The sequence below is a fragment of the Tympanuchus pallidicinctus genome, unplaced genomic scaffold (assembly GCF_026119805.1).
Source record: "Tympanuchus pallidicinctus isolate F22 unplaced genomic scaffold, pur_lepc_1.0 scaffold12, whole genome shotgun sequence".
Lineage (NCBI taxonomy): Eukaryota > Metazoa > Chordata > Aves > Galliformes > Phasianidae > Tympanuchus > Tympanuchus pallidicinctus.
The window spans coordinates 17588856-17614468 of NW_026294637.1; the positions used below are offsets into that span (position 1 = coordinate 17588856).

General features: G+C 54.3%; 1 protein-coding gene across 2 annotated transcripts in view; it reads right to left on the bottom strand.

The window, feature by feature from the left end:
* The window catches only part of LINGO1 (leucine rich repeat and Ig domain containing 1), an 87214-nt gene that overhangs the window by 50046 nt on the left and 11555 nt on the right, over positions 1–25613 (bottom strand). For both annotated transcript variants that reach the window (XM_052672528.1, XM_052672530.1), the window contains exon 2: positions 13296–13337. The gene's annotated coding sequence lies outside the window, so the exon portion shown is untranslated. The remainder of the gene's footprint in view (positions 1–13295; positions 13338–25613) is intronic.

The window sequence follows — 25613 nt, forward strand, 5'->3', positions numbered from 1 at the left end:
AGGAAGTATTTTGCAGTTTATGTGGCAGTTCTCTTCCCTGCTAATTTCTGCTTTGTCAAAGATACTGGAAAGTATTTCTTCTGACTGACAAAGCAGTGGGATTTATGAATAGGGAAATTAAGAATAAAGAGGGAAGAAATAAGTCTGTTGATAAAAAAGCTGAATAATTCAGCTGAGGATCAGTTCCTTTAGTCGATTTCCCCAGAATTTGAATGAAATCATTTTTACTTAAAGTAAGTTTGTCTTTTGGGTTGGAAACCTGCGAGCCGGAAAGCAACATATTTGCATTTTGCTTTCCAATACATAAACCGAGACTTCATTTTGTAGGCTTTCTTGTTGAATAATCTGCTCTAATTTAATTGGAATCTGAATCCTATAAAAAGCATTTTCTACTTAGGTTTCTACTGATCTTCAGTACTGAGATTTTGTGATCTGAAAAAGCAATATGTCTGTGTTTGCTTATTATCATACTCAGAGGAGCCTCATTGTTTTCGCTTTTTCTGCTGAATAATCTGTTGAATCTAAAATGCGGTTTTCACTTCGCTCCTTATTGATATTTTTATTTTAAAATGTTATGATACGAAGAGCAATTTGTTTGTATTTTCTGCTGGGAAGTGCGTTCTGTCGAGTAACAGGGGGCTGGTTCTGTCAATGTTTACAGGAGAATCTAAGTCAACAGCATTACTCACGCAATTAATCTTACCTGGCCCTAATCACTGCCTACAGGTCCCTGACAGGAGGTTGTGGTGAGGTGGGGGTCGGCCTCTGCTCCAGGTAACGGCGATAGGATGAGAGGTGATGGCCTCAAGCTGTGCCAGGGCACGGATGGATTGGGCAAGACTTCTCAGAAGGAGCAGTAATGCATTGGAATGGGCTGCCCAGGGAGGTGGTGGAATCACCATCTCTGGAGGCGTTGAAGCAAAGCATGGATGGTACTGAGGAGCACGGTTCATTGGGCAGTGCTGGTGGTTGGTGGATGGACTAGATGATCTCAGAGGTCTTGCCCAACTTTAACCATTCTATGATTCTGTGTCCCTTTGCAATGGGAAATGCAGGTGAGCATCCACTGGGCAAAACCATTCTGACTCTGGCCACAAGCTTGTATAGATGTATAGAAAATAGATTCCTGCTGGCCTGCAGTCCCACGTGGATAAACCAGCCCTGTCTCATTTACCAGCCTCATTACACCAGGCCTGTGTGCAGACTGCTGGCTTGTAGCGGCGGATTGCTGCCAGGGCAAGCACAGCCTGGCACGTAATGTAATCACAGCTGCAATCACAAGGAATTAAAGTGAATTTATACATGCAACAGTCACCCGGCTCTGGGATATCAATAATACAGCAGCAGAGGAGCGAGTCGGTGGCCTGATCCTGTTCTGTGTGCTCAGACCATAACTCAGCAGCAGGCAGCACACAGCCCATGGGCGGTGGCAGCTTGCTGCTCACAAGCAAAATGGACTGCAGGAGTGCTAGGGGGAACAGAGCATTTTATTCGGTGCATCAACAGAAAGGGATTAATAGAAGACAGTGATCCTTCCAGCAATGTCTGGGTAAAATATCACCAAGGGGATGGGAAAGCTACATTGACTGTGAAATAATTCCAAAGGGCAGCACCATAATTTTGGTATCATTTCTGTCCCATGGGTGCTATTTCTCTACTGCTGCACTCCAAACAAAGGCACGCAGCACTGCTGATGAGGCTCCTTTTGCTGCAGCTTGCCTCTTGGTCTGAGCACAGGCCGTGGCAAAGGGTGCCTTACAACACATTGCTTGTTAGCTTCTCCATCACCCTGCTTGGAAAACTAAGCATGGGGGTGAGGAGAGAGAGCCACGGGGCCTTCCTGCCAGCAATCAATACTCATGTGAATGCTGAGTGTGCTCACAGGGCACAAGTGAAGGTGCAGCAAGCCATGCCATGGGCTGGGCTCAGGCCGGGTCCCTGCGCACACGCATGCACACATATCCATGCGATGTGCTGGAGCACAAAGCCCCTGCTCCAGACTTGAGGCAATAAGCAGATGGCTCCCCAGCACTCACATTTTACAGCATCACAGCTCCTGCTCTGCTCGTGCAGTAAACATTTTCTGGTTTATTGCATGAGAAAAGGTGGATAACGCAGCTTTGCACAATTACAAATTTCCCATGTTGTCTGTTTGTTGAATACTTTCTTGGGGGAGGGGAGGGCATTTCTATTTTTGATTGCCATCCTGCAGGACTCCGATTTTCCCCTGCATCCCAGTAGGCTTGTGCCTCTGCTTGCCTCTCTCCAGATTGCTATAGCTCTGTCACTCTTTGTGGGTAAGTGGGAGATGGAACGCTGTTATGCAGACATCAAGGGCTGCGTTTGCATGCTGGTAAACATGAGAGCAAGAGGGATTTCTGATGGTATTAGAAACCACAAGATCTCTGCAGACATGAGGATGTAAGCATTCCTGGAGGCACGGGTCTGGCTGTCAACAAGACAATTAGACCTGGTGCTACTGCCAGTCCTGGAGGCACCTCAGAGGAGATCCCTGTGTAACCCTAAACCTAAACCTAAGCTTAACCCTAACCATAACCCAAAAGCAATACAATGGAATGGAATGGGATGGCATGGCATGGGGTGCAATGCAATGCAATGCCGTGCAGCGTACTCAATGTCTAACCCAAACTCTAACCCTAACCTTGGGCCACATCCAGCAGTGGCATTCCCACACCTTGGGCATTCTCATAGGGACAGATCTGCTTCGTCCCACCTGCCACCAGGGCACTGCTCATCCCAATGGGGCCTCAGCAACTTGGCAACAGGGGAAGGAGATGATCTGAAGGAGACAGCACCGTGCCTTGCTTTACATGTACTGCAATTACCGCCCTGGCATTTTCCCTGTGTTGAGAAGAAAAATGTCAATAAGGAACAAGCTATTAAGCCAGCAAGAGAGTGGAAATGGCAAGGGTTCCCTGAGGCTTGAGGTTGAGCGTTATGGCAAACGCTCCCGGGGTCCCTGGGCTCTGCTCCTCCTGCTCCCATCCCTCTCCCCAGCACTGAGGGGCGCAGAACCATCCCAGCGTGGCCACTGTGGTGCTTTGTCAGTCTGCTGAGGGGCTGCTGAGGACCAGAGCAAGTGGCGTGTGCCACCTCGGGTTGTCAGCCTCCAGGCGAGGCCCTCCCCGCTCCTCGCCATCCTGAGCGATTGCATTTTTCTCTTTTAATGAGGCTTTTCTGTCTCGAGTGAAAAACCTTGCCTTTTCCTTTCCAAGGCTCTCATCGCTGCCCCGCTGAGCTTTCTGCCTCCACCAGCAGAGCCAGGAAAACCCCAGGGAACAACGTTTTGAAAGAAACCGAGCGGTTCCCTACCATCGCTCAGCTTGGCGGCCCCTGCATTGAGCAGGGCTCTCTGCAGGGCACACTTAGGGACCCCAGTGCCAGCACAGACCCCGCAGTGCCATGCAGTGTGAGCAGGGTGCCCACAGCACCATCCTGCTGGGGTGAGGCAGCCCCTAAAAGCACCCCTGCTCTCCTGCCCCCCCCCTCGAGTGCCTCCCCTCCCCCTGTTTTTAATTATCAATGCAAAAAAAAAAAAAAAAAATCACCACCCTCCAGGAATTAATTAGTGATTCATGTTGGAGCCTTGGCAAATCTCCCTGTGCAGAAGTTCAGAGTAGGAACAATAAGTATTTGGCAAGGAGAAGGCGAGCGGCTCGTGCTTGAGGCGTATGGCGTGTGTGGTACGGAGCGGTGGCAGGGGCACAGGGGGTCCCTGCCCTCAATGTGGGCATCCCACAGCCAGCACTGCTGTGCACACCCATCCTCCCCAAAAGCTGGGCCTGGGCAGAGAATGAGGGCGAAGCGAGGCTTGAAATGCCATTAATAGATGTCATGGGACATGCTCTTGCAAGCCCAGCACAAATGGGGCTTGGATAATTGGCACTGAGACGCATCTATCAGGGAGACGGTGCGTCCTCTCCAAGCAGAGGTCAGGGGAGCTCACCATGCACCTTCCCAACCAGCCCTGGTGCAGCACAGTGTTGGGGGGTACAGCCCAGCAGGCAGCAGGCACACTGCCAGTTCTTGCTGAAAAACCCTGAGCAGTGCCTTTCTGCCTATGCACATGCACAAATGCATGCCTCCGTGCTCAGGTGCCCCTCTGCAGAATGCATGGAACGGAAAATCCACTCATTTGTCAGAAACTGCTCTGTGCAAGGCTCCTAAATTAAAAGTTTTGTTTGGCACCAAGCGAAATGAATCAAAATCATCTGCAGAACAGGGCCCGGGAAAAACCAGAGCACCGCCTCTGCTGGGAAACATTGCAGTAAGGGAAAAAGTCTTGCATTGCTCAAACAGCAGACCATAAAAAAAAAAAAAAAAAAAAAAAAAAAAAGTTAACTATAACCTGGATATTAAATTAAAACATAAAAGTCAAAACACGTCGCATCACAGAGATGCATTTGAATTTCCTGGACACTGTCAACAGACGGAAGTCAAAATGATTTGCTTCAAGGCTCTCCCATCTGAATGCTGCGCACCGGTTTTGATAATGCAAGCAGATAAAAAATGTATTTTCCAACAGAAAATTGTATCCCGGTACCTCTGCCTCCATTTCCAGCCTGTACAATGCTCTCCCTGCCCAGGGCTGGAGCACAGAGCCCTCTGGTTGCAGGGGATCCAGGTCCCCCATAGCACAGGGGCAGCACTCAACGTGCAGGAAAGCATTGCTGCGGGTTGTTAAGCATCTGCATATGGCTTTGGAAACTGCAGCCATGTCAGACCGTTATAATTGTGGATAAACACAGTGGAGCACAGTAGAATGCACAGAGCATGGTGGGGCTGTGATGCCTGCTTCCCAGCACTCAGCTGGGAGCAATGACAACAGGATGGGCAGCCAGGGATGTTGGCTTGGCAAAAAGCACATCCAGGCCAGGATCCACGCTGAGCAGGGCAACCACGAGGAAGGCAGAAGGTTTGCCCTGCTGCCTTCTGTTGGGCTTGCAGTGCCTGGCCGGAGGTTCATCTTGGGCTGGATGCCATCCCAGAGGGTTCCTCCAGCTCTGCCAGGCTCAGGAGCACCTGTGCAAGCAGTGGGAGAGGAGTTTCCGTGGATGTTGTTCCTCGGGGGCACAGTGGAAGTGCTGGATTGTGACAGCTCAGCACTAAGGAGCCAGCCCAGATGGCGGCAGGGCAGCCACGGTGACATGGCACGGCCTGAAGGATGGAAGAGGGGAGGCATCGGAAGGGCTGAGCAGCACTAGGAGGGTTAACTGGAGCCACGGGAGCAGAAAATGAGGTTCCAGTTATTAGCTGATTTATTGGTCTGTCCTCAATTGGCACTCAGGACTCAGAAGAAAATGTTCCACTCCAAAGCATTAAGCATCTTCAAAGAGCAGAAGCATTAAAAATTGAAATCATAAAATAGACATGTAAATATAGCAGAGGTAAACGGGGCAGAGAGGAGAGGCACAGAGCCCAGCCTGGGGGTGGGGGGCAACCGTGGGGTGCAGACACACAGGGAGAGGGAGCTGGGGGGCACAGGTGGGCGCCCCAAATGCTACAGGGCTGACACCCAGCTGCTCCTTCTTGCCAGGTGTTTCCATGAGCCTTGTTCCCATAGGATTTGAGAGCTGGTGCAGAGACCCAACTGCCCTGCACCAAGTCAGGGGTCACAGCTGGCTGCGTGTGGCTCCAGCACCCGGCCCAAGGAACACGGGGAGCCGCTGTGCCCTCCAGAGCCCTTGTGTCCCCAAGGCACATCCCACCAGAGCAGCCAGCAGGAGGGCCAGCACCCTGCCCCGAACCCTGGCAACAGCCCAGCCCTCTTGGCACAGCTACCTGTTTTTCCCCTCCAGGCAATTTTTCTTAATTGGGAGCTTGTTAATTACCCCACTACTTTGCAGAGGAAATAAACAGCAATTAGAGACACGAGTGGTGTTTCTACTGGCTGGAGCCTCGCCGTGCTGCCAATGCTCCCCTGTGTGGCTCTGGGCAGGCATGCAGTCCTTGCCCGGTGCTGCACACCACCCTGCTCTGCACTGCCCCAAAGCCATCCATCGCTGGGAAAAGCCCACTTTTCTGCACAATAGAAGCCTTGTGACTTTAAAGAGAGCATCGGACATGTTTTTATTAATCAGAACTGCTATAAAGAAAGCATTTTTAATTAACATAATTACCCTGTTTGAAAGAAGCAGCCTGCACCTCGCAGATACTTTTCAAACTAAAGATGCAGGCTGTCGCAGTCAGTCATCATTAAGCAAAACGAGATGCTTTGCCTTGCTGATCCACACCTGCCTCCCCTTTCCTATTGCAAACCCTTGTGAGTTGAGCAGAGACAGCTTTGGGCTGTGTGGTCCCCTCTGTCCCACTGTCCTTGTCCCCATATCCCTGTCCCCCTGTTCCTGTTCCTCTGTCTCCTGTGCACTCCTCTAGCTCAAGATACACCCTGAGCTGCAAACAGGGAGCCCAGGAGGCAGAGGTGGCTATGAAAAGCTGCAGGATTTGTAAGGCTTTGTTTCCAGCACTGTTGCACAGTCAAAAGATAAAAGACTTGTTCTCATTGAAAAAGACCAAAAGGAAAAGCATTTAACGCCTGGTGCTGGGCTGCCAGCCAGCAGGGAGGGAAGGGAAGGGAATGGAAGGGAAGGGAATGGAAGGGAAGGGGAAAGGGGAAAGGGGAAAGGGGAAAGGGAAAAAGGGAAAGGGGAAAAGGGAAAGGGGAAGGAGAGTGGCTATAGGAGCAGGCATCACCTGTGTGAGCAACCCAGCCCCATCCACGCCACCCTGCTCCACCTGCCTGAGCTCCCACTGAACCGCTGATGGTTGAACTGAATGATCCTAATGGTCTTTTCCAACCTTAATGATTGTATGAACCCAGTTCATTGTTTTTAAAAGTATTTTAATAGCAGCTACGCTGTTTTGCTAACATTTCTCCTTAGTGTGCAGTATAATAGAGTGATCACAAGGAGGGCTTGTAATATAAATCTCCGTGGCTGATAGAGGACGGCTCCAATTGGGTGGGCATGCCCTGGAAATGTGCAGTGCTGATGGAGATGCTCATACCACGTTTTTCCTGCCTGACACCTGCCACATGGTATGAGCAGAAGCCACCTGCAGCTAGAGCAAAGCAAAGCCTCCAGAATGAAGATTTTCAGTGGTTTTCTCCCTTTTTGGCCATGGTTTCCCTAAGAAAGAGAGGCTTCTGCAATCACGTGCTCAGCATGTTGCCTGTCTCCCCTAATCACTCTCCAACTCAGCAGTCAAACTCGATAGAAGGTGAGTGACGGCTGGAAATCTCAAAGATATTGAATTCCTGGAGGTTTGGCAGAAATGGGCAGGCAGGCAGAGATGAGAGGCCTGCTTGTTCAGCCCAGCCAGGCAGGCTCTGAGGAGTCCACCAAAGGGAAGGAAAACCATGAAATCTCCAACCCAGGGAATGGGATGAATGAAAGCACGCATCATTCTGGATACTGAAATCAGTCAACCTGACGTATCAGCCCTGGAAAAGCAGCCTTCTATAATGCAGACAGGCACCTAACAGCCTGTTTCCAAATAGGAAATGCAATTTCCATGGGAAATTCTTTTTTTTTTCTCTCTTTTGGTGAAAGAATTAAAATATTCGGAAGAAGAAAAAAAAAAATAAATCTTTCCGCTGTGGCTCAGTGCAGACTGAAACATTTCAGCACAGAAAGCACAGAAGCACTTCCTGTGAGCAGCTTCCATCTGGAAATGTCCAGGTCCCCTGGTTGCTGGGGAAGGTGTGAAGGAGAAGGAGAGCAATGGCAGAAGGTGGAGCGAAGCCCGGGTTGGGTTCGCAGGGCACACGGGCAAACTTTATTTGCACGCAGGCTGCGAAGCACCCACTTAGAGATGCCTCGAGACCTACTTGCAAGACTAAGTAAAAATACCTCCCTGGGTCCTGGAGCTGGGAAGGAGGTTTCCAAAACGGGCTCGTCTCCTCGCCTGCGCGGAGGCTGGGGTTGTGACTCCCCGGGAAGCTGTTTGTAGGTCTCTGTTGGTGGGCTGCAGGCACCCGCCTTCCCCAGCTGTAAGTAGGGCTCCCTCCTTCCTAGAGCGTTACACAACGCGGCTCCCAGGCTACATCCCTGTCCTTGCTGCCCCGACTCGGCCATGGGTTCGGGAAGCCTCTCCCCAGCCGCCAGCTGTGCGCACGTCTTATCAAAAGCCAAAGCTGCGGCCAGATGAACGGCGATGCTCATAAACGCCTTAGAAGGCAAATGTTAACGAGCGCTGAGCGGAGGGCAAGAAAAGCCCTTAATCGCATTAGCTCCGCTGCCAGAGCTGATGAACATCCCCAGGCCCAGCTCCCGGCCCAGCCAGGCGGCACAGTGGCAGGCTGAGCTCCCAGCCAAGCTTGACCCCAAAGAAATGCCTCCTCTGAGAGCGTGGTGCTGGCACCACGTGGCTCTGCAGCCATGAGTCCCAATGGGCTTCTGATGGCTCGATCGAGCAGGATTGGGAGGCACTGCCCTTGCTGAAGCACACTGATAAATCAGAGCCAGGGACATGGAGCAGAACTTGGCAAGCATAAGGAGACCCTTCCACATGGTGCTGGAAAAAGGAGCCTGCCTGAAGGAAGGCTTCTCCACACCATCATTATGCTGCGAGGCTGGAGGAGAGGGAGGTGCATTTATGTACTGCAGCTCGGCTTGCATAAATAAGCCATGTACCAGGTTTTCATACTGGAAGCTCTGCTCCCAGCTCGTGTAACTGCCTGGGCTTTTTTATGCGGCCAGGAAATTATGATATAAAAATATACGTATAAAAAATAACGGCTCTCCTCAGATCAGCAGCCACGTGAGCACAGCCTGCTGTGCTGCCCTGCCTGTGGTCCTGCTCACCCCGCACACGCGCTCACGTGCCGCTCCACAACACACGGCGATGGGTTTTTTACGACGCCAGTCTGCAGTTCCCCCTTGGGAGAAAACGTGGTTTAATTTTTATTATAACCTTAAAAAGGAGACTAGTGAGGCATCTCTTCCATAAATTTGGTAAGTGACATTTACTTTCGCACGCATTAAAGCTGCTGATGGATCAACCCGAGGAGAAGTGTCCCCTGGGCAGGGCACCTGCGGCTCAACTCCGCTCCAGGGCTCCCTCAAAATGCACCCCACCCCCAAAGTGTGCCCCACTGGAGAGCTCCAGGGATGCCTTCTGGCCAAGGAACCCCACGTGTAGGGCCAAGGGACCCCATACCATCAGTGCCTTCCACCCTACAAGCATTTCTGGCTGGCATGGGTTGTCACCCATCCTGGCCGGGCTAGAACGGAGTTTACTGTGCGAACGCAACAGATCTCCTTGGCCACCGAATCCGGCTCCCTGCTAGTCAGGAGCCTGCCAAGTTTCAATCTGAATACACATAAAAGACCTCAACAGCTGGGTGTTTAATTACAGGGCTAGGAATCAGGCTCTGCAGAGCCCTATCAGGTTATTGCAGCTCCCTCGAGCTGGCTGCATGGTGAGCCAGGAGCGGCCCCGGGCAGCCCAGCAGCTCCAGCTCTGGCTGAGGGTGCAAAAGCTCAAGGAAGCGGAAAAGCAGTGAGCAGAAGGCAGAGCACAGAGCTCAGCCCCTTGCTTGGGCAGAGGTATCACAGTGGCTCTGTGGGCAAGCTGCTCTGCCTCCTGTGGGACCGTTCCTGGTAACGTCTGTCTGTCCTGCACAGTAGGGCTCCCTCTGGGCAGCAAAGAGCACGACTGAGGACTCAACCATCACTGCACCACACACCCGTGCAACTCTTTGCTCTGTTCTCGGTATCCAGCAGCCCAAAGCTGGCACCCACTCCTTCCTCCAAGTGCTCCGTGCATTGTGAGCAAACAGAGCAGCGATGAGCCGGCAGCAAAACGTGCAACTTCCCCAGCACGGGGGGTTCACTGGAAGGTGTCCAATTAGTTAGCTAGCACTCCAGAGCAAAGCACTGTCAGCAGTCAGTAATTAATTGCCACAAGACAAGCGGCAGTGAATACATCTGAGCAACCCACGTCTGTCCTAAGGATGGATGTAAGAAAAGAAGATACCGGGACGACCACGACCCTGGAGCCACAGCGCCCAGCCTCTCCCAGCAGGGAGGAGGAGCCTAGGCAGCAGGCAGAGAGCATAGGCTCAGCCCCAGACCCGTGCTGTCACGGAGAGGAGCAGCAGGCAGTGACACCGCAGGGGTTATGAATGGATGGTCCGGATCCCCAAAGATGCGCATCCATCCCTCCGTGCAGCACCAGGAGCTGCCATCCCTGATGCCCCACAACCAGTGCTGGCACACAGGGATACGGAGCACAGCCGAACAGCCCTGCCCTGCTCCCACAAGCTCGCAGCAGCACGTCACAGGCACGCACGCTGCTGCGGCGCACAGCCCGTGCGGACTTTGCTTCTGACGAGCAGAGCTGCAGTCATTAAGGGAGAGGGAGACGTCAGCCCAGCCAGGCACCTCCCACTTCCACCAGCCACAAGCGCCATGGAAGCCCTGGGATCATTTCTTCACGTGCTCACGCTACAAGTGTTGCTTGTGCTGGAGACGGCGGGCACAGCGGGCAGCTCCGCTGTGCTGCTTTGGCAAAGCGTCATCTCCTGCAGGGAGGGCAGGTGTGTCACTGCGCCTCAGCCCTTCTCCTTTCCGCAGCCGCCTCCCAGCAGGCTCCTCTTTGTTGCAAAGCAGAGGCAGAGCCACGCGCGCGGATCTCCCCCAGCGTGCCCGCAGCGACACCGGCGCTCTGCCCGGCCGGAGCTGCGGAGCGGTTGTGCACGCGGCCGCCGTGATAAATCAGCCCGAGAGCCGGGCTTTTCGTGCAGCTGCCTCATCCCCTGCCAGCATGACAATGTGATTAATTTTCAGTGCAGATGAAGCTCATTTCTCACCGGCACGTGACGGCCGCGCAGCCGGCGGGGGTGAGCAGCGAGTGCAGGGGGGGTGAAGGCGAAGGCGAAGGCAGCACGGAGCCGCGCTCGGGGCAGCGCCGGGAGGAGAGCTCGCCGCATCCGGCTGCAATTAAGCACGGTGCTGGAGAGGAGCCCTGCGTGGGCAGCGAGCTTCTATCGCTGCTCGCACACACGGCCGAAGCTGGGGAGCACCGTGGGGCAGGAGGAGAGTAAGAAGATTTGGGGAGAAGCAGCTTTGAGATGCTTACTGCGCTTGGTAGAGGCCGTGCCAGCCGGCTGCCTCGCACCCCTATTCTCCCTTTGGGGCTGTTTTCCACCCCACAACCATCCTATGAAAGACACGTGCTTGCGTGCCCTCCATCACCACCCTGCGAACAGCCAGGCGGAGACTGGCAGCTCCCAATCCATCATGGGCTGCAGCTCTAGGAGGAACTGCCTGGGATGGCAGCACTGCCTGCTGCTTCCTGACGTCACTCAGGCCTGCCCTGGGAAAGCTCAGCCTGCTCACCACCCATTGACAGAGTTTTTGTGCTGGAGCAGTGCCCAAAGCGGCGATGCTGTTGACACAGCGCTGCACAGCACGGCTCTCCTGACACCAGTGCTCTGATGCAGGGCACTGAGCTCTCTAGGGCTCCTGCTCGGCCTTTTCCTCAGAGAACAGAGGCACTGAGTGTGACCGGGTGGATGCCCACCCTCCCATGGACACCCCTGGGTTTGCTGGCACTCGCACAGCAGAAGCAGAAGAGGAAGGCAGGAGTGCACGGCAGGCACAGCAGCTTGGGTTGCACTGCTCTCAGCTGGATGGCAATCTGGGGATCCACAATACGACACCACTGGGAGATGGGGTGCATGAATCAGAAGGAGATGGAAATGCCAGGAAGAACTGCAGATGATCATCCGTGAGGAAAGTAAAGGGTGCTGCAGGCACTGTGCACCAGTGGTCTGCCACATGCCCTGACTCTGGCACAACTGATGCCAGGCCGTGGTGTCCCTGCTAGTGCTCCATATCCCTCAGCCAGTCATCCCAGCAGCAGGTGCCCCTTGTTGGCACCCCATCCAGCACCCCAAGGAGCCATCTCTGCACCTCTGCAAAGCACAACCAGCCCAGGTGGCAGCAATTCACTGCTGTTTGCTCCAGCAAACCCACCCAGTAGTGCCCACTCTTGGACAATACATCACGACCTGTTGCACGGGAAGCCCGCTATGATTTCTTTCCTTCAGGAAATCAAAGCCATGCCTCTCCAGTCTGACCATCTTTTCTCAGCCTACATCGCAGGAGGAGCCCAGAGCCAGGAAGGAGCCTGGCATGGATGGAACTGTTTGCAATCTGTGCAAGCGATGCAGCAGGAGTTCAGCCAGGCCACGTGGGCCAGGGACAGCAGCAACGAAGCAGTGCCAATGCGTGCAGTAGGACTCAATTATCGGCCCTACGGGTAGTGCCAAACAGAGGAGATGCACTTTTTGATATGTGTACTTTCTAAAGAAAACGTGTCAAAGAGACCGGATAGGAAGGCAACACAACATGCGATGGCCCCGCTGCTTTGGAGGCAGCCCTGCTAATTTCTCTCTGCACTGAAGCAGGACACTTTCTGCTGGTTTAAATTACACTCAGAAATCCTAGGGTGACTTTGGGAGTGCAAAAAACATCAAACAAAGAGAAGGCTGAAGGACTGGCTCAAAGAAGCAAGGATGGCCTCGCTGCACCCAGCAAAGCTGTCACGGGAACGTGCACAGCACCACTGCCCTGTGGTGTGACCCAAGCCCCAGCCAGGACCGTGCAAGGCCATGCATCCCCAGAGCCTGGCCCCAGGTACATCTGTGCACTCAAAGCCTGGCACCAGCTTTCTCAGGGTGCTTCATCTTGAAATACAAAAACCAAAGGGGTTTTTGTCTTTGTTTACTGAGTTCCTTTGCTGGAGCAGGGAACCTGCCAGGCCTGATCTGTGCTTCACAAGAAGAAAGGAAGCAGGGTGGCTGCAAGGAGCACACTGCTGGAAAGGTCGCATGGCCAGCACTGCCACCCCTGACCTTCATGGTTCTTCCAGATCCTGGGTGCTCTGAACCACATTTGAACTCACTGCCCTGCCACATCCCCAGGGAAGCTCTGCTCTGCTCCAACCCAGCGCTTTGCCCTCTGATCTTTGCAGAGCTCCTCCAAATCCCCCCTGCGCTTCACCATGGAATTACTCAGTGGAAGTTCTACGTTCTCATCCAGCATAGTCTACCCAGTGAGGACTGAAGATGCCCCCCTTTGCAGACAGCAGAAAGGCAGCGACAAATGCACAGTTTGCACACGGCGGGGAGATAACTGCGCCTTTGCATTGTGCTGAAGTGCTCTGGGATGGACCCTGTGCAGAGCCTGGCAATGGAAAATGCAACCCGGCCCTCATGGCTGAACCTTGCCCCCCAGCACAACATGGAGCAAACACACTGTACTTACCGGAGCTGGAGTCCTGCAGGGACCCGCTGCTAGGTGTGAGACCTGGAAGGGAGCAGAGAGAGATGTGTCAGTGGGCTGGCCACTGCCAGCAATGGGCATTGCAAAAGGGAATGCAGGCAGGCTGGCAAGACAGTGCCAACAGCTGGGGTCCTACTTTTGGCCTCCCAGCAGCATGCAGGGCTGGCAGGACACTGCCGGCCAGAGGACAGACACGGGGCATGCTGAGCCACAGGCTTAGCTCTTGACTACCCTGCTGGGTCATGTGCTTGTGAATACCTGAGCCAAGGAGGGAGAAATTGGGAGCAACTTCACACATGTGGAGGTGCTGGCACCCACCCTGGTGTGAGCACACCTGGTGCTCAGTGCCTCCCCAGCTCCCACAGTGCGCTATGCAAACCCGTGCAAAGGAGTCACAACAACTATAAATTCCTGTGAAAAAATCTCTCCGTAAATACGAGGGAAGGGGAATTTACAGCGTTTTCTTTGGAGATTTCTCCAGGTGTTCCCTATTAAGCCATTGTGTTAGTTTGCATAAGTATTCCTCAGACAATAAAGCACGCTCCGCAATCAGTTACCGGCAGCGGCGGGTGTGCGGCACGCCTGCAGCCAGCCGTAAAGATGACAGACGGGTTCCTGACGTCACCCATCTTCAGGGGGGCTTTAAATCAGCACCTCAGCAACAGGTTGTGCTCAGCCTGCCCCAGGGTGGGAGGATGTGGGAAGAGGTGGGATGCAGGGGGCTGTGTTGCCAAGGGACACCTCATGGCTCCATCCCTGCCTGGGGACGCTGCCTGGTGGCGCAAAGAGCCTTCAGGAGGGTGAAGAGGAGAGAACCCCTCTTCCAATCCCTGCAGCTCTGCCAGGCTGACAGGTTAACATCGGGAGCCTGTGCTGTACTTTGGATGTGACATTTCTTGGCGTGTTTAACACGTCCTAATCACAGTTCCACTGTAATTCAGGGAGAGGGGGGAGAGAGGCAATGGATAGAGCGTTTCCTCCCGGCATGAAATGCGGAGCATGTCCTCCGCTGAGTGCAATTACTGTGTCTCTGACTCCTGTAATCTGGCTAATACAGTTAAGTATACTGGAGATTAAGGGATTTTGGACTGCAAAGTCCATTTCATCCACCCAGGCCTGTGCAAGGTGATGCTGGCAGAGAAATCTCCCGCAGAGGTGTTGGATGGAGCTGGGGCAGGCCAGTGGATGATGGTCACACCGCATCCCTGAATTGCTGGGGGGAGCACAGAGCAAGCCCAGGGCTGCAGCAGGAGATGGTGAAGGGGAAACCTGCCCTGGTTCTGGGGCACGGCTACAAACCAAGGCCTTGTGCTAAAGAGCCTCTCCCAAATAACCCTCCTTCTGCTCACCTACACCCCTATAAGCACATGTATACACTGGTATGGAGCTGGGCAGCCCCCACAGGGCCACCCCACACATCCATGGGGCCCGGCCCCAGACAGCTCGCTCCGACAATTCAAAGCCTGATTCCAAATGTTAGCTCTACAGCTCAGCACAGAGCAATATATACAGAGCAAACCCACGTTGTCAGGAGATACCCCACAGCCATCAACACATCTGGATGCAAATGATCGCTTAAACGCCCCACATGGTTCCGCGCATACGCCATGGATTTACTGCCACGTCTTGTAGAATTAGGAAGGATGAAATAAGGCAGCTGAGCAGCGCCGGGCAGGTGGGAGCAGCCACCAGCTGGCTGCAGGGCTTTGGCTAGGGAGGGAGATGTGGGTAAGCTCAGAGGGATGCAGTGCTGCTCACAGCCCGGGGGCAGCATACTGGGGCTGTGCCCCACAGCGGCACGACTGCATTCCGGATCTGCAGTCTGAAAGTCAGCCAGGACAGAATGTGCTACGGTCCAGGGCAGGAGGGGCACTGCGACCATGTGAAGCTGCCTCAGAGTCATAGAATCACTATGAGTGGAAAAGACTTACAAGATTATCTAGTCCAACTGTCGATCCATCCCACCGCGTCCCTCAGTGCCACATCTCCTCAACTCTTGAACACCTCCAGGGATGGTGACTCCACCACCTCCCTGGGCAGCCTGTGCCACTGCCTGACCACTCTTCTGGAGAAGAAATTTTTCCTGATGTCCGACCTGTCCATCCCCTGGCACAGCTCGAGGCCATCACCTCTCATCCTATCGCTGTTACCTGGAGCAGAGGCCGACCCCCACCTCACCACAACCTCCTGTCAGGGAGTTGGAGAGGGCAGTCAGGTTTGCCCTGAGCCTCCTCTTCTCCACGCTCACCCATCCCAGCTCCCTCAGCAGCTCCCCATCACACTTGTGCTCCAGACCCCTCACAGCTCTGCTGCCCATCTCTGGACACGCTGCAGGGCCCCAATGTCTTTCTGGCGGTGAGGGGCCCAGCTCTGAACACAGCACTCCAGGTGCAGCCTCACCAGAGCTGAGCACAGAGGGATGATCGCTTCCCTGCTCCTGCTGGCTGCACCACTGCTGGCACAAGCCAGGATGCCACTGGCCTTCTTGGCCACCTGGGCACACTGCTGGCTCGTGTTCAGCCAGCATTAACCAACATTCCCAGGTCCATTTCCTCTATACAGTCTTCCAGCCACTCTGCCCCAAGCCTGTAGCTCTGCCTGGGGTTGCTGTGGCTAAAGTGCAGGACCTGGCCCTTGGTCTTGTTGATGCCGAAAATAAGGCACCATTTTTAAGCAGCCACGAGCGCTACCAAGCTCAGAAAGGGAGGAAATCTGTCTTCATGGGAAATATGGGGTTAAAAAAAAAGAAACCAAAAAACAAAAAACAAGTGAGCAAACGATCCCGGGGAGTGACTATAACACCTTGAAACCGTCCTGCTTTGAAAAGCAGGGCTGGTGCAGGGAAAGAAAGCCTCATTACCATCAGAAACCCTCGCTCCTGCCCTCACCTCCCCGCTCATTTCCATATCACAGGGCACACAATGCCTTTCTTCGCCCGGAACGATCGGCACAGCCCCGCACCGGCGGGAGGAGCGGGCGGAACAAAGCCGGGCCGGGTGGCACCGCGCTGCCTTGGGACCCTCATTGCCGCTCAGGGACCGCTCCCATCGCGGATCTGACTATTGGACGACTTCATCTATTTTTTTTCCTCAGCTTCAGGATTCTTTAGTCAGTCAAATAAGGCTCAGGCATAGCAGAAGCGGCAGAAAATCGAGCATTGTAAAGGCTGCGGCGAGTTATTTTCATCTTAATGAACGTGTAGGAAAGGTTGACAAGTCTTTATTCTGCTCTTAGGGGATCGTCGGGAGGTTCCCAGCTGATATGGGAGAAAAAATTGAAAGCATCAGAAGAAATTACAGCAGGAAGTCAAACCCAGGTCTCTGCATAACGCCAAGCAAAGTGTGCTCCACAGAGCTGGGTGCGAGCAGGGTTTCCAGCCAGCACCAAAAATGGCTGTTTTTCCCCAAAAAGCACCATGGACGTGAGCTAAACTCACTGGATTCATTCTTCTCCTCCCGAAAAAAGCAAGGCAAATCCGGTTGTGCGTGGTCAAGTCTCTGCAAAGACCTTGGGTTGGAGCAGAAGGGCACCTAAGTGCAATGAAGCCCCCAGGAGGCACTGCCTGAGGACAGAGCCATGAGGTTCCCCATCCTGGGGGTACCCTGGGGCTGAGGTCCTCCTAAAGGGAGCCACGCTGTGCCGTGCTGTGCTGCTGTGGCTGCTCAGCCCAATGCTGCGCAGCACGAGGCAATGCTGTCAGCACTGATTGATGGCATGGTTCAGAAGGAAATAAATTCCCAGGCTTATTGCAGGAGGTGAATCGGGGGGTGTATCCATCTTAAAGATACTTAATGAATGTGCCTCAGCACGCCGAGTGGCAGCAGATACATCTCCGCAGCCAGCACTCCCTGTGCTGCTCCTTGCAGGGCTCAGGCACAATTTAGCAGCTTCTTATTGATTTTATTTATGCTTCCCAGGCCCTGGCAGAATCTAGATTGCCCCGGCCCAACGAGAGCCCTGTGGTCTTGGTGGGGATGTGCCCACCTTGAGCGGGGCACTGCCAAACTGCCTACTACGGTAATTCTGAGGATGAAGCCTGTGCTCCAAGTGGTGTTTTGGCCCCTGGACCAAGAGTTGAAGATCACGTAGACCTCAGCTCAGCTCTCAGGCCAAGGCAGAGGATGATACTGCACTGCTGGGGAGAACCGTCCTGCACCAGAGCAGAGGCAGGACCAAAGGGGTGGTCCAAAAGGAAGAAGCTGTGTTATTGGGAGGTAGGAGAGGGAATCCCAACAAAATAAAAGAAATAAGGACCTTACGGGAGACAACTTTGCAAGAAAGACTTTGGAAAACCTTAGCTTTTATTCAGCATAGCAGACTTTCACTTTTAAGGCAAGAAAAATGGCAATCAGCAGTTCTGGTGCGTGGCTTTGCTTTGTTTTTCCCTCTTTCCCTTGAGGGGGAAAAAAAAGAAAGGAAAGCAGCAAAGAAAAGCAGAGCCCTGGCTGACCTTTCTGGCTAAGCGACCTTGTCTGAATCACTGGATGGTAACAATGAATGAAATGCCAGTGCCCCAGTTCATAAATATCAGCCTCCTCTGGGGGTGAAATGCCAGCTTTCTAACGTGTAAATGCCGCAAAGCAAATGTCACCCTCCCCGAGGTGTGAAATGCCAGGTGGCAGGATCTGCCAGGACGGGGCACGGTGGGGCAGCTGGGGCCGCCGGGTGCTGCTGGGTGCTGCCCAGGGCTGTGCCTGGCTCCTCCTGAGCTCTGCTCTTATAGAAGTAGAGAATGGTTGGCTTGGAAGGGACCCTAAAGATCATTGAGGTTCCAACCTCTGCCATGGGCCAAGTGCTCCCCCAGCTCAGGCTGTCCAAGGCCCACCCGTATCCTTGTCACCTCCAGGGATGGGGCACCCACAGCTCTGGGCAGCAGTACCAGCTCCTCATCCACTCTTGTCCTGTCACTTTCAGACCACGTAAGACATTGGCCTCCATCTTATTTATAAGCTCCCGTGAAGGACTGAAAGGCTGTTCTCCAGCTCCTCCTTGAGCTCTGCTCTTCTCCAGCTCCTGCTCAGTTTCTGCTCATCCCCAGCACTCCCCCAGCGCAATGCCTTGAGGCATGCAGGCAGGAGGTGTGGGACAGGCATGGCACCCACACTGACAGAACCCCATCTTAGGAAAGCTGCCTTTGGCCTCGTTTTCCCCCCTTTCCAAGCGTTGCTCCCCCAGCAAACCAAGCGTGAGATTCCTCAGAGTGGGCCAGCCAACCAAGTAATCAAATCTAAAGATTGCTTCGCATCAAGCCAAAATAGGTACTTCCAGTTTCCTAAATGGAAAAACAAGTGAGTGTAAGGAGATATTGCCACATAAAGAGTTTATCTGTACCTGAAACTCCTAATTTTCAGTGAGTGCTACCGCTGCTGGTCTTAATCCTATTTATTAAGCAGGAGGAACCATCAAACACGCTGTCATTGTGGCACCGAGCAGAAGAAACACGCGGGTGAAGCCAGCAATATACGCAATGCTCCTCCAACCCGACGTGTGGCCAAGTGCTTTGCTTGGACCAAGGATCCATTTCCCAGCAGATCCCATTCCCTTCTCCCCTCAGCACCAGTGCAGGCTCAGGATACCCTTTTGGGGCTGATCTGCTCCCCCAGCTCCCAGCAAGGCACCCCATAAAGCCGTAGGGCTGTGCACACACCAACATCCCTACCTGCTGCCAGAACAGCACGGCAGCAAGGGAATGAATGAAGCTTTGCTTTGTGTCCTGTGGGATCCGGAGCTCTTCTCTCTCCCCACACCCACACCTTTTTTTTTCTCTCCCCCCCCCCATAAATGTGTGAAATAATTTCACCACTCTTTTTTTTTAATTCTTTCAGCTACTCCTCCTCTCCCCGGATCTCACCCTTCCCAGCATTTGAAAATAGCTCATGAAAAGGAGGAGGAAGGCGGGGGGGGGGGGGGGGGGGGGGAATGGGAGGGGGGAAGAATTAAAGGAAATGTGTGGGGATGGAAAATGGAAGGGGAGAAAAGAGAAAAATGCAAGAGTAAAAAATATGCATCTTTAAAAGCAAGTCAGGTCTGGCTGGTGGCTTCCACCGGAGCACCCCGGGCTGCCCAAAATTCCCTCCTTGGGGGGGGAGGGCTGAATTTTTTAACCTTTTCCTGCTGATTTGGAGGGCTGGGGAAGGCTCTCTGTAGCCTGTCACTGGTTACACAAGGCACAGAAGTGGGGCAGCGCACTCACATCCCTCCATGTCCGGTGCAATCCCTTGACAGAGAGCAGCCCCCCCATGCCCACCAGCACCGCCTGTGATCAGAGCTGGCTGGGAACCTTCTCTCTGAAAGGCTTTCCTCCCTGTGCAGTGCTGACTGCCGGAAATGAAATGTTTGGGAAAATCCTGATGGAGCTGATCATTCTCCTGCAGAACCAAGCAAAGGGAAGGGGCTGCACAAGGCCCTCACCAAGCACAGGTAGCAGAGCCCCCTAGCCCAACTCCCAGGCTGGGCGTAAGGCCTTTGGCCACGAGAACAAAGTGGAGGGCATGGCCTGGCTGTGTTTGAGCGAGGGCATTAAGCTCAGAAAGGGGAGAAAGAAAGGAATGAGTGAAAGCAGGAGCAAGGCAGACATCCCCTTATTGCTGCTGTTTGCTTGCTTAGGGCTCCTGGTTCCACTTTTGCATGCACACCAGTGCTCACCCCATTGCTGGGGACACGAGTGCAGGCAGAGTGCTGACAGCACCCAGCAGGGGTGGGGACACCCAACGCAGGGCAGGACGGAGCCGAGTGACGCGCTGAGATTATGGCGGAGTCTGAACGAGAGCAAACGCTAGAGGGACACATCCCAGCTCCTTCCTTGTACAACAAATGAATGCTCAGCCCTAATTCAGCTCAAAGCAACTGCTTGACGCAGGGGGGGCCCGGGGATTTCTGCTCGCAGCAGCACAGAGGGGAATCCGCGGCGCAGCAGGAGGGCTGGCAGCGGTGGGGCCGTCCCCTGAGGAGCACAGCTCTGCATCTGAGCATCTGAGCCCAGAGGGTGCTTCCCACCCTGCTTGGGAGCACAGCGGGCTCCTCGCTCCCACATAGAAGAACCTGGGGAGCCAAGAAAGCCTGAAGCAGTGGGGAATCAGGCTGGGGTTGGGACCCACCTCTAACACAGGGCTGTGCCCACGTTGCAGAGGTCCGGCACTGAGGAGCACATGGGGGGCTGTACCAAATGGAGCCAGCTCTATCTGCATGCTTTACTGCCTCGGCCAAGCCCCTCAGCACAGAGTGACCACTGAAGCCAAATCCTGGAGCTGGGGGTGATGCTGAGCGTGCCTCCGACATCCTTCAGGAGCTGCCGCTGCGCTGCTCCCTCTTCCCACCCTCCCACAGGGACGCTCACTTCTCCCAGCTGGGATGAGGAGCAAACAAGTCCTCACCCACTCCAAGTAGGTGGCTTGGCAACGGCCGAGCAGGAGATGCTTTCTGCTGGCGCCAACCTGCAGAGCTAGCTCAGCAAAGCCAGATGATAGTCAGCGAAGCCGCCCTTTCCAAGAATAGCACCGCTCGGCACGCAGATCGCTCCTCCTCAAGAGAGCTCTAAGGGCTTAGAGCACTTCACGGCACCCCAATTTCCAGCACACAGGAACAGTGCTTGCAGAGCTCATCATTTTCTAGTGCATCTTCATTAGCCTTTAAGCACTCTGCTGCTGGCCTCCCGCGTCTCCACGGCTGCTGGAGAGCCCGGGCCACATTCTGCTATCATGCACACTGGTGTAAGTGCAGGCAAGGCAGAGCAGTATGGGAGCTAATGGGAAGTGGCTCTGTTCCCACAGGCCCTGTCATGCCAAGGACTTCTTCCCTGTGCCCCCCACCCTGCCTTCCCCAACTTGGTGTTACCAGCCGAAGCCAGGTGCCCTGGCTGGGAGCTTCTCCCCCAGCTCATCGCTGCACCATCACTGCTTTACTCATCTCTGCTGGAGCTGCATACCTGAGGCAGCTTATCTGGGTCACGGCGTTCCCCTTCCAGCCCTCTGCAGCAGGAGGAAGACACTGTGCTCTGAAGCAGCTCTGCCACGTGTCCCATGCGCTGCGCAGGGGACCAGAGGCTGTGACAGCCTTTCTGAGACTGAACCCCCTGGAAGGGGAGTCCCACCACTGCCTCTTGCTGTCTTTTCACAGCTTCTGCTCACAACCCATGCACACACTCTCCAGCCCAGGTGCTCAGACCAGAGGCAGCAGGCTCTGGCAGCAATGCGCATGGACCTGAGCTCCCTCTGTACAGCTCTGCCCTCACCTCCCCATCCCCTTCTGCCCCGTTGACAGGATGGGATTTGCCACAGCTGGCTTTTCTGAGAATCGCTCATAAATCCCAGCATGAAAAGAGCCTGAGAAGAGCTAACTCTGACCCAGCCTTTACCTTTGCCTCTGGGCATGGCTGCGATAAGACCATTCAAAATCCAGGCTGAGGATATCCTGCCCAGCCTGCCCCAAATCTGGCAGAGAAAATCCTCCAGTGCTGCAAGGCTAAAACCAATGAGTGGCACCAAGCCACGGCCATCCCTGAGCCAAGCAACGTCCCAACACCAGCCCCAGCCACCCACAACCCAAACTTTAGGGGTTCACCAGACAGAGGGAGAGGACTGGGGGTCCATCCCAGAACACCTCTTATTGAATGACCTGTTGATATGGTGCTGCCTGCCACTCCCTGCTGCCCACCCTCACAAGAGGCAAATTGGAAATAAATTAGCCAGCATTTAAAAAACACAAACAAGCAGGAGAAGAGAGCGCTCCCAACTTTACAAGCCCAATGGCTGGTGGTAAATGGAACTCATTTTCCTGTAATGAGGGACGACTACACTTCGTTAGCTCAAACTTTCTCATTAATCACCTTTGCATCGCCGCTGTCTGCCTCGTCGCTGTCAGGCCATAATAACATATGAAGAGCATCCATTTATTCCCCAACTTCCCACTCAGTGGAGATATACGGCGCTGCAGGAATGGATTTATCCCAATGCATGGCTCCCTGCATGAGAATGCCAATCTAACCATGAGGCTGAGCCAGACCCTCCTTTCTCCTTCCCCTGCCCTTTATTTCGTGTTGCAGCCAGCAACTGGAGGCGGCTGCGGGCAGCACGGGGCTGCTGCTCCTCTATAAGCAGTACTTCAAGGAGTGCTTTCTGTAACGTGACAGCTGTCACAATTGGAAATGGCCATTGCTCTGGTTTTTGTAGCAGCAATCTCGGGTTGGATGCATGCTTGAACAAAACCCACACGTGCACAGCAGCCACAGAGAGCGCTGGGGATCCACACCAGTGCAGGAGGTGGGGAAGGAGCTCCCAGAGGCCTCGCCAGCACAAGGACAACGAGTGGCACGTGTCCCTGGGGGGCTGTGGGGCCGGACACAGGGATGGGGCTGTGAGTGACCCCTGAGTTGACGCCCATCCTCAGCAGCCGGCTCCATCCCCGGCAGGGCGGCGGGATTAAGTACAAGTTATAATTAAGACTGGATGTTTGAAGAGAAACATAATCTCCGTTCCGTGGGATTCGCCGGCACAACAGTAATTAACGTCTCATTAACATTCGCCTAATTAAGCAGTTTATGAAAGTGGGTAGATTTGCATACTGCTCTACTTCAGCTTGGCTGTGCTCCGTTCAGGCGCCGGCGTTAACCCTTCCTACACCACTCCTCCTGCAGCACCCTGTGGGCCTCGGAGCAGCAATGCCCCTATGCTCACCCAGGGGCCTCGGGGGGAGGTAAGGAGGAGCACTGAGGCTCCCCCAGCCCCTCTGGGGACAGCAGGGCCACAGCACCGTGCCACCACACAGCCATCCCTGGGAGTGCCGGACGCGGTGCTTCCCTCCACTCGTACCCACTTCTGCTCTGCTGTTGGATTAGCAAAGCCACTGCATCCATCATGTGCTTAAAAGGAGCGTGTGCAAACCCACTCTTCTTTTTTTTTTTCCTTTTTTTTTTTTTTTCTTTTTTTTTTCCTTTCTTTCCCCCCTTCCCTCCTCCTAAAGGGGAAAAAATGAGCTCTCTAGTTAGCGTTTAATGCTTGCAGTCAAGATGCACCTTTGCAGCAAATACAGCGGGAGAGAAAAATTCATGACACAGCCTTTCATTGAAAATCAATACAGCCCAGACCTGCCCGCGATACATGCACTCAATTTATCCCCCGCCTGGCTTGCAGCATCCTCACCGCCAGTCCCCCAGCCGCAACAAGGGGAGGGCTGCCCCAGCTCTGGGGGGGGCACTGGGATCACCCTGGTGTTCTACACACGTCCCCAGGTGCTGAAACAGGGCAGGCATTTTGAGGATGCACGGGGCTGGCACACAGATGGCCCCGTGTTCCTGCAGCGCACCGCCCCCTGGCACCATTGGGGCAGACCTTGCCCTACCCAGTGCTGCAAAGGCAATTTCTGAGTTTGCTTCCACCTCACAACAGGTGCCTGCAGCTACAGCAAAGTGCTTTGCTCCGGCTCTGCTGGCCAAGTGCTCCTGATTTGCACTTAAAACACCTCTACCATGAAAGCACCTCTTCATTTTCCCCTCTCCACGTAGCTCGGGAGCCTTCTGGAGGTGCTGATGGGCTGACCCGAGCCTGGCCTGAGCCCAAGCTGTGCAACCAGGCTACTCATCTCAACCTTCCTCTCCTTCCCCACCCAGGAGCCCCAAGGCTCCAAAAACTGCTGACATCAAGCGTATGGAGCCTTGCATCAGTACAAGGGGATGCTGTCCTGCTGTCCCGCTGTCCCCAAGCCCATCTGCTCCCAGGGAGGATGGCCACACTCAGGGTCCTGCTTGGCACTGCACAGCAGCCTGACCTACTTTCTGCAGCACAGCCCAGGATGGGCACAGCAGCACAGCTTTCTTCTCCCCTCTGGCATGTGCAGAGCTGTGCCATAGAGCAGCAGCAAGCTGAGCTGTCCGGCTGCCCTCCCTCAGCCCTTTCCTGCACTCAGGCCAGGGACTGGTGCCTTCCATGCCCTTCCCCGAAATATTCTCAGCACATTGCAGCTGAGAGGAGGATTTATTGATCGCCTTATCTGCGCCTGATCCCAGCTGGAGCAGCGTGATGAACGCAGCCGGCTGAGCACAATGCCTTCCTGCAAGGTCTCAGCAGCAGGAGCAGCTGGCAATTTGTGGGTGCCAACCAAGGGCAGACCCCCCCCTCCTCCCCCAGACCCCAGCATGCAGGAGAGCACACCAGGGCCTGCATTTTGGGAGAGTTAAAGAGGGTGCTGACAGTACCCTGTGGGCAGGGGGCTGGGGGGGGGTGGACAAAACAACCCCAAACTACTTTGCTAATCGATGGTAAGCAGTTTAACCACTGTTCCTCTGCTGTCCAGGGAGCCCTAATTCCAGGCATGACCTGAATCTCTAAAGAGAAAGAAGGGAGGTGGGGCTGGCAGGCGAGAAGACGAAAAGCCAGGAGTGTGACGGGTGCCAATTTGTCCCTGTTCCCACTCTGCAGACCGGCTGCTGGGAGACAAAGCACCTGCTGGCAAGGAGGGATCACCGTGGAGCAGAGAGCTGCTGGTGGTGCACAGTGAAACCCCTCCATCACCCAGCCAGCCCAGAGCAGATGGAGTGACGGACGCAGATGGAATAACAGATGCCGTTGTCATTGCAGAAGAATCCTCTTGGTGCATGAAGCGAGACCCCCAGAACGTGACCCAGGCACTGAACGCACAGGGCACAGGGGACGCATTAGGGGACATGAGCCAGCCTGGCCTCAGTGCAGCCATATTTAGGGAGCACATTGTAAAAAGCAATGGTGAAATGCTCAGAGCATCCCACGGCCACGAGGAGGAGAACAGGGATGCTGGCACAGAGAGCATCCCTACCCTCAGAGCATGGTGCTGGGGGCTGATGGCTGCAACACCCAGGCATGCAGCTACATCAGCAGGGCTCACAAAGCAACACTCCATAAGGTCACACCAAGAGCTTTCCAAAGGGACACGAGCTGCATAGGGGGCTCTCACCTCCTGGCCCACCTGAACAAGGAGAGGGGGGACGGGGCTCCAGCACAGCCCTGGAACATTGCACCCCAAACACTGGGGAATGAAAACCAAAACTAAGGTGGAAAAACCTTCCATTCCTCCAGGTAAAATCAAGTTTGTCACTTGGGTAACAAATTGGCCTGCCTGACTGGCAGAAATAGCTTTGTTAAAACGTCTATATGTATTTTTTTTTTTAAGTTGCCTTTCCTAAATGAGTTGAAGAATGGGGAGGGTTCTCAAGTCCCCGTGGACAGCCAGTCTCTCTCTTCCCTTCCTCGCACGGAGCAAGGTAATTATCTGCCAGGAGCCCGGCTGCTGGATGGCTGGTTACACTGCTAATTAGCAGGAACGAGCCAGGCC